General features: G+C 51.4%; 1 non-coding gene across 1 annotated transcript; it reads right to left on the minus strand.

Moving 5' to 3' along the window:
• Nucleotides 1–311: 311 nt before the first annotated feature.
• On the minus strand, nucleotides 312–372 carry Mir7214 (microRNA 7214). The gene has a single exon (NR_106073.1). It is a non-coding gene; the product is annotated as a microRNA 7214 (primary transcript).
• Between the last annotated feature and the right edge of the window lie 8,100 nt (nucleotides 373–8,472).

The following is an 8,472-nucleotide window of genomic DNA, read 5'->3' on the forward strand; positions in this document are numbered from 1 at the left end:
CACATTTATATATCTTCAGTAAGCCAGCCAAGGGAGGCCTGGGGTGAAGAAATAGCATGGGCCGACAGAGTCTCTGCCTCAGAGGCTGATCTGGAAATAACTTAGGGCACAAGGCCACTAACAGTGGGGGTTGAAGTGGCCAAGTAGGTAAGGAGGATTGAAACAAGAGGGCCGGCTGTCCACCCAGGCCTGTGGCGACAAGATGCACAGTTGCCCAGTTGCCCAGGCAGAGGCCAGCTTTCCTGTAGAGGTCTTCTCTGAGCTCCCAGACTCAAGTTTCTTCCAGAGAAAAGCCTTCGTAATCATTTTAGTGCGCTCAAGGGGTCAGGACTGAGGGTGGGGAGACACATTCTCATTCCAACCCAGAAAACAGAATGTGCTAACTTCAAAAGCTCAACGGGAAAGAGTGGAGTGTGGCTCATCTGAACTGAGGCTTGGGTGTCTAGGGAGCTCTTCTCCCTTGGGGCTCTGGCTGGGGAGGCCAAACAAGGCTTCACGAGAGGCTCTGGCCTGGTGCAGTGCAAAAGGAATGGGGTTGACCTGGAAAAGGCGGGAAGAAGAGACACCCCCTCCCCAAAGCCCCGAGGGTAAATGAGAATGCGTTCTCCTGTGGGCGGAAAGGCGGCTAGATAGTTCTGAGATGCCCTCCGTCACTTCTTAAGATACCAAATCGTAGTGGCACGCATGTGCATGCGCACGCACGAGATTGTCTCCCTCCCTCCGTCTGGACTTTCACCCAGTAGAGAAAATGCTCAGCAAACATGCAGCCAGGGAAGCTAAGGAGAACAGAAAAAGAGCCAAGCAAGCCATGGGCCTCCGAGGGCCAGGGTGAGACTCTCTTAAGTCCTTCTCGACCACAGATAAAGCCTCCGTCATCATACACTCTATCCCCATCCTACTTCTGTCCAGGGAAGAGAGGGTAATGGACCTGAAGGAGGCATGCCCGCTGGGCTTAAGGCCAACTTCAGTTTCTGCACGCCAGTGGCCTGGAACGGCCCCTCCCCCAGCACAGTCATTCACAGCTTAGGCAACCTTGGGTCAGAGCCAGTATTCCCTTTTCTTCTTCAGTCCAGGGCTTTTCCTCAAGAGGAATAGCCGCTGCCCCGACCTGTCCCCCACTCCCCGCCCCCCTCCCCGCCCCGATCCATACAAACATACTATTTTCATATATACGCTGGTATCACTAGGAAGGCCTTATGAAATGTTGGCGAGAGGGTCAGTTAGTGGCAATCTGGGACTGCTAGAGAAAGCTGAAGACTGCCTTCTGTGTATAGGCGATACAGGCCAAGTGCAGTTTCTTCCAGACTGGGGACGGGCTGCAAGCGCTGAGGGAGGAAGGAAGACATGCCACTGGCTTTCTGTGGGTGTCTGTCACTTCTGCCTCCTCAGCCAAGGCTCCAGTCTCTCTGGCCATCTGCTCCTTCCATCCCCTACAGGGCCACATCCTGGCTGTCACCACCACATCTGGAGTGGTGTTTCACTCTTAAGTTCTGAGCACCTCCCTGCAACTCCCACCCAGCCACTACTGGCTGAGTTGCAAGAATTCTGATGCTTTGGGAGTTATCAGGGCATCCCAGGAAGCAAGCAGGAGCTGAGGGAGCAGTGCAGCTACCTCAGCATTTAAAAGTTTGCTAGCCCCATGCTCCTCCCCCACAGCATGGCAGACCCCCTGCATCTATGCCAAAGCCTCTCGCGAAGACTTGCTTGGCATCCCTCTCAAAGCCAACCACTCCCTCAACAAATAGTCTGTCTCCTACAAGAGATCACAAAGTGGTCACTGGCAAAGTCCCCACTTTGCCTCTCTGCCTCGAGTTACTCTCAAGTTCAAGGTACCTCCCTGGGCACCAGGACTCAAAGCCCATGACCCGCCCACCCTGGTACTACCTACTCAGAGCTCAGCTATCATCGGCACCCACGAATGCTTTCCTGCAGCTCCTGGCCTTTTTGCAGTCTCTAGAGCATACCATCCAACTAAGAGTGACCTCACTACCGGAGGATGGGCTTAGAACCCAGACAGGGAAGGAAGCTTCCAGACATGGTGCTGGGACAAAGAGGAAGGCTGATGACTTCCATCCCAGCTGCCCAGACCTGTGGCACAGTGGGTTTTCACTCTCCATCAGCAGGTGTTCATTTGAGAGAAGAGGCCGAGGGGTGTGTGTGTGTGTGGGGGGGTGTCTCTCTGTCCAGTTACCCTGAGGATTCTTTCACACGGAGAAAGGGTGCAGATGGAGTATGCAAGTAGATGTGCCTCTTGGGTGCCAGCGTGAAGAACTGAGTTTAGCTGGTTCTCTGGGAAGAGGCATGGAGGCTCCAGGAGGCAAAGAGAGGTCAGAAACCTGCGTGGATGGATCTAGTGCTCAGTCAAGGGTGTGTGCAGTCAGCAGCAGCAGCAGCAGCAGTAGGGTGGGGTCCCAGTGAATGCTTTCTGGGCTCTGCTTTGGTCAGCACTTCTCTGCCCTCCCAAGCTAGTGACAGACTGTGTGTGCTCACTCTTCTTGCTGACCTAGGCGGTTACTTTTCAGGGTTCAGGTCAATGAAGAGGGCTGCTGCATTAAGTAAGCCAGCCCTCCACGACTTGTTCTGACTGGAAGATTCTCTGTGAGGTCGACCTGAAATGTGACAGACAGGTCCCCAGTGTACTTTACGAACTACAAAATTTCCCTTAGAAAGTCAGGGCCAAGATAAGACTCTCTGAATGCCCAGGAATCCAGCCTTGGGGGAAACCAAGGGTGGCTACCTTGAGCCACCCACTGAGAGCTGAGACTAGGCCTGAGGCCCCGCCCTAGTCATGCTCCATCAAGACCTTTAGCAATCAGCAAAAGTCTTGCCAGGTGGTTTTTGTTAATGGGCCAGGCTACCAGACAGTATCAAGTACAATTAATGGAGTACCTTAACAGCATTATGAGAGATGACCCCTTCCTCATCACAAGAGGCCCCTGAGAGGAGAGACTGCAAGGTGTTGAGGAGAGGCCATGTAAGCAGGTATACAGAGTGAGAGGCAGCCAGAAGGGCAATGGCTGTTGGCCAGCCCATCGTCAGGTGACGTGCCTCTTAAACATAGATAGGAGAGCAAAGCAAAATGGCCACCTATGTGGATTCACCTTGGCTTAGGTCCGGTCAAGGATAGGGGAGGGTAATACTCCAGCCAGTGGGTACTCCAGTCAGAGGGTACTCCAGGATCCCACAGGGGGTCACAACCCCTGGTGGCAGCCATGGAAGGCCATAAGCCCTGTGGTCCATAAACCTGCTCTGACCAATTTGGTCCCTAGAGGTACTGTTATTCCAAGGCTTCCTGACACCAGCATCCCTCTCTCCGTACTGCATGCAGACCTGAGGCTGTGGCCCTGGCTCCCTCTGCTCCTGGTCCACTTAAAGAGCAGAGTGCACCCTTCACAGAAAGAGTCCTCAGCCGGCCGCAGAGATCATCGTGCCAATGGAAGTCAGCGCACTTGCAGCAGTGCACGAATAAACTGAAGGATCTTGGTTGGTGAGAGGAGGCTGGGAGAAAAGGTGGCAGACAGCTCTGTCTGGAGCTGCTCCACATTGCCACTGGCCTTGTCCACATGGGGAGAAAGACTCATGGCCCAGACCAGCTACTAACAATCCATGCTCATGGTTCCCCTTGTCTGACTTGGCCTTATTTTCTGGCTGCTGAAAGGCTTTTCCAGAGGCCCACCCTCCAAGCTAAGCCACCTGAAAGCAAGCTTAATGTTCATCCGCACTTGGCCTCACTGGACTGCAAGACTCCAGGCCCCTCTCCTCACGAGGTATCCAGTCTGTCCTCCTACTTTGCCAAGTTCACAAGCTCCAAGCACTTGGCCTCACTGGACTGCAAGACTCCAGGCCCCTCTCCTCACGAGGTATCCAGTCTGTCCTCCTACTTTGCCAAGTTCACAAGCTCCAAGAACAGAAGCTGGGAATGGCAGCCACTCTCTGAGACACTGTCTGGGGTGTGGTTCTCACTTTATCAGCTCTCAAGCTCTATGAGGACGGGAGCTGAGGGCAGGTGGCCTGCCCTGAGCACCTCAGCCCCAGAGCATACAGCCAAGGCCAGAGAAGCTCTCTGCCGAGGCTCGGCTCCTAGCAGTCCAGACCCACTAGCAGTCAACCAGCAAAGAAATAGCAGTGGCTGCGTCCTTGGTCCCCAGGGGAGAACTAATGACTTCAAGGGGAGCCCAGCAGCCCCATGTTCCTGTCCAACTTGAGTGACAGTAACTCTGGTTCGAATAAACCATTTATGTTGTCTGCCTGGGATCATTACCCACCTGACCCCCACTGCCATATACTATCCTAACACCTTCAAGAGTGTCTAAGACAGCCAGTCAACTCACACTCAGGTAAGGAAAGAGGGGACAAGTTGGGAGGTGGGGGGATCCCTGGCTTCGCAGTACCTCAGCGAACATCCCCAGCTACAGAGAACAGAGTAGAATCTACTCTCAGTCTTACCACTAAACATTTAGATGCCACTCTCAGGGTTTAATGTTTAAAAAAAAAAAACAACAACAACAACAAAAAAACCCCAAAAAACCAAAAAAACTAAAGGGGAAAACATTTGAAATGTAAATAAAGAAAATATCCAATTCCCCCCCCAAAAAAACCCCCACCACCACTACCAACAGAAAACCCCAAAAGCCTACAAAGGAAGAGAGCCAATTCCCGTGGCGAGTGATGGGGCCGGTGACAGTCCTTCACCTGGTGCTCTGGAGTGTGTGAGCCATTACTACCTTGGCATGCTCAACTCAGGGGGGCCACCAAGATGTGGTGGCACATTTCATTTTCATTTCTTTCCAGGGCTTTTGTGACAGAGGTCACAGGGGACTGAGGGGCAGCTATGGGCTGGGAAAATGTAGGGAGACATTTTACAATTTATCAAGATTCAAGTACAGGTCCCTCCCCCATGCCCACCCAAGCCCCAACAGTAAGTTTCTTAAATGTGTCAGCAATGCCTTAGTGGCCCATCCTGGGGCAAGGCCATCTCTAGGAGAGCAATTTGAATAGTCAATGTGAAATCAGCTGGGGGAGGGGGGGCTTCAGATGAGACCGGGGACTGCAGAGGACCCTAGATGTGCTTGTTATGGACAATTCATTGGGATGGAGATGGGGAGAGAGGTGAAGGTCTACCTCCAGAGACAGCGAGGCAGTGCAACTCTGGCAGGAGGTGGCTGGACTCTCCTTACCCACAAAGCCTCCTTCCATCCCTAGCTGAAGCTTCTAGTAAAATTGCAGTTCAGTCCTCTGGGTTGCTCCAGCTTTTAGCAACCAGCCTTGATTTAGTGTTCTCCCTCTCCCTCTCCCTCTCCCTCTCCCTCTCCCTCTCCCTCTCCCTCTCCCTCTCCCTCTCCCTCTCCCTCTCCCTCTCCCTCTCCCTCTCCCTCTCCCTCTCCCTCTCCCTCTCTCCCTCTCCCTCTCTCCCTCTCCCTCTCCCTCTCCCTCTCCCTCTCCCTCTCCCTCTCCCTCTCCCTCTCCCTCTCCCTCTCCCTCTCCCTCTCTCTCTCCCTCTCCCTCTCCCTCTCTCCCTCTTCTCTCTCTATGACACACACCCCTTGTATGGCAAAGTTAATCTGGAATATATCTCAGTAGTTTACTAGGTCAGCAAAGTCCCATTCCCTAACAGTTCTGGAAGGAGGACTCCATGGCACGCACGAGACCCTTGCTTATTATAGAGGTTCTGGGAGAATTCCTCTACTGTGACCTGAAGACTGAACCAAGAGAGTTGCAAGGATGCGCTTGTAAATGCGCTGTTTAGTGTCATGTACCTGAACACTCTTGGGGGAAAAGACAGGTGCAGCTCCTGAGTCAAATGCAGGTTGGCTGGAGAGATCACGATGTCCCCAAACTCACGGAAGGGTCAGAGGCATGTGGTCAGTCTGTGCTCCATTGGGCTCTTGGTCAATTCCCCCATTCCCTCCCTGACTTTACAGCAACTGCCAGGCCCCTCTGGTCCTGAGGCGTTCCTACTACTGCAAGACCGTTCTGAATGCACTGACAAGGGGGGCACAACCCTTCTGGTCTTTGACCTGCTCTCTAGTCCGGCTAACTGGCTGTTTCCATGTATTGCAGGACCCCCCCCCCCCCCAAGACTTCACCCTCTTTTTGGAAGGGATCTGTATAGTACCAACTTTTTTTTTTTTTTTAGAACTCTAGGACTTTGGTTTCCTTAAAAAACACAAATATTATGAGAATGCACTTTCGTTTTTAATCCTAGGTGTTGGGGTATGGAGCTGCTTCCTGTCTGTCTACAGTAGCTAACCTTGGTTTGCCCCGTGCTCTTAGCAGAAGTATGGTTTCAACAGTTGCAGATAGTTTCTTTAGAATTCTGCGGGACTTTTCAGAGGGCACTGCATAAATGCTTAGGGCCACCCCTGAGAGACGTGTGTGTGTGTGTGTGTGTGTGTGTGTGTGTGTGTGTGTGTGTGTGAGTGTGTGTGTGATGTGGTTGTTGGTTGAGGTGGTTGTTGGTTGCTTAGGGAGGTTGGTTGTGGTTTGTTTGTAGCCGTGGTCAAAGCAGAAACAAAAGAAATTAGATTCGGGGATTTCTTTGCATCTCTCTCCTCCTCTCCTTTCCCCTCTATCTTTGTTTCTTATCTAGTGTTAGGAGGTAAAACCAGGGGGAGGGGGCAATAAAGGGTGGGAAAAAGAAGAACCCACAAAATAGCAAAGAACAGCTATAGATCTGGGCTTTTCTAAAACCAGTCACTGTCTGTGTGGTCTTTCTGCTACCTACTTCCAAACTGTTTCAGAGTTTGGACTATAGAGAGACCAAGAAGTTGACCAAAATAGGAAAATCACAAATAAGATACAGACTCTTAACCCACCCCCCATGGGATCTGGCCTCTCCTAGCTTCTCATTTCCTTCTGGAAGAATTGTTGAAGTTCAGTCCTTTTAAGGCCCAGGGAAGCAAGATGACCAAAAACACAAGCCTGTTCCCCTCCACCCTACCTCCCGTCTCTTCCATGCAGGAAGTTCGGCTAACCAGCAAGCTGCAAGACCTGCTGCATTGCAGGGTTATCAGGATGCCACACCCTGACAAGGACTGCTTAGCTATGCACACTTCTCACCCTCTATTTAAACCCAAACCTCATGTCAGGACCCCAAAGATGGACTTAAAAGGTTACAGGACCCCCTGTTCCACTTCCCAGTGTGGCCTGGCCACATTGAATAAATCTTCATTTTCTGTTTTTTGTTTGTTTTGTTGTGTGTGTGTGTGATTTATCTGACCCATTGAGGACAGGTGGATGAACCTAGCTTAGTTATGAGGGTGGCCAGGAACCAAGCTTTGACTTCTAACACAAATATGACCAAAAACTTTCTGCAGGGATGGACTCTTTTTTTTTTTTTTTTAAAGATTTATTTATTTATTTATTTATTTATTATATGTAAGTACACTGTAGCTGTCTTCAGACAGCTACAGAAGAGGGCGTCAGATCTCATTATGGGTGGTTGTGAGCCACCATGTGGTTGCTGGGATTTGAACTTCGGACCTTCGGAAGAGCAGTCGGGTGCTCTTACCCACTGAGCCATCTCACCAGCCCAGGGATGGACTCTTAACACTATCATATATGATCATTTCAAAGCTAAATCTCTTGCCTCTAAACCTGCCTATTTACCTCATGTTCTTCATTTAAAAGGGACACTTTGGGGATCAGGAAGGGAGGCAGAGATGGGTAACAGACTGAATGATAGCACTTCCAGCAGGTCACTGGGAGCTTGTTGGGTGGGAAGAGCAGAGTGGGCAGGAGAAAAGCAGATCATAGGAGGGAAGAGATGAGCGCCCGCAGCCCATCCATTTCTTGTGTCCAGAGGCTGCTGATAGAGAGGACAAGGTCTTCTGCCCTGAAGGTAGATGGAAATAGAGCCTAAAAGTACTAAAAACTTCTGGCCAGGGCTTTCAGTCTAATTGGTTGAAATGACAGCCGCTCCTGGAACCAGCCTGTTCCCATCTCTCTCCTCACTCAATGCCATAGGCCGGGTAATTGTCAATTCCAGTTCAAGGCTTTAGAAGGTAACCTCCAAATAAAGAGGGGTTTTTTTTTTTGCCTCGGGGACAATCCGGTGGATCAAGACATCCGATTTAGCTGAAACTTCCACCGGAGCCTCAATAATTTCCGTGCAGTTTAATCCAGGCCAAAGAGCATTAAGGGCATTCAAAGTTCAGAGGGGCTGCTCTGTCTGACAACGGGACAGGATATTTGAAATCAGGGATGTCTCGGGAAACTCTCTTAAGTTGGTCCTTGTTCCTCCTAGCCTGGGAATCCGGGGTAGCGGAGGTCTGCACGTAGTCTCCTTGGGACTTCACAGCAGAGTGATCTCAAGACTGGTGGAGCTGTATGAAAAAGGGGCAGGGCGCTGGGCTTGGTTGGCCCCACCCCCAGGCTCTCTAGCCTAAGACGGTTGGAGACAGTTATGGGCGTGGCTAGAGCTGGATGGAGGTTGATTGACACTCCCCAACCCCCCACCTCCGATCTCCAAGC

This window comes from Mus musculus, chromosome 17 (genome assembly GCF_000001635.26).
Source record: "Mus musculus strain C57BL/6J chromosome 17, GRCm38.p6 C57BL/6J".
Lineage (NCBI taxonomy): Eukaryota > Metazoa > Chordata > Mammalia > Rodentia > Muridae > Mus > Mus musculus.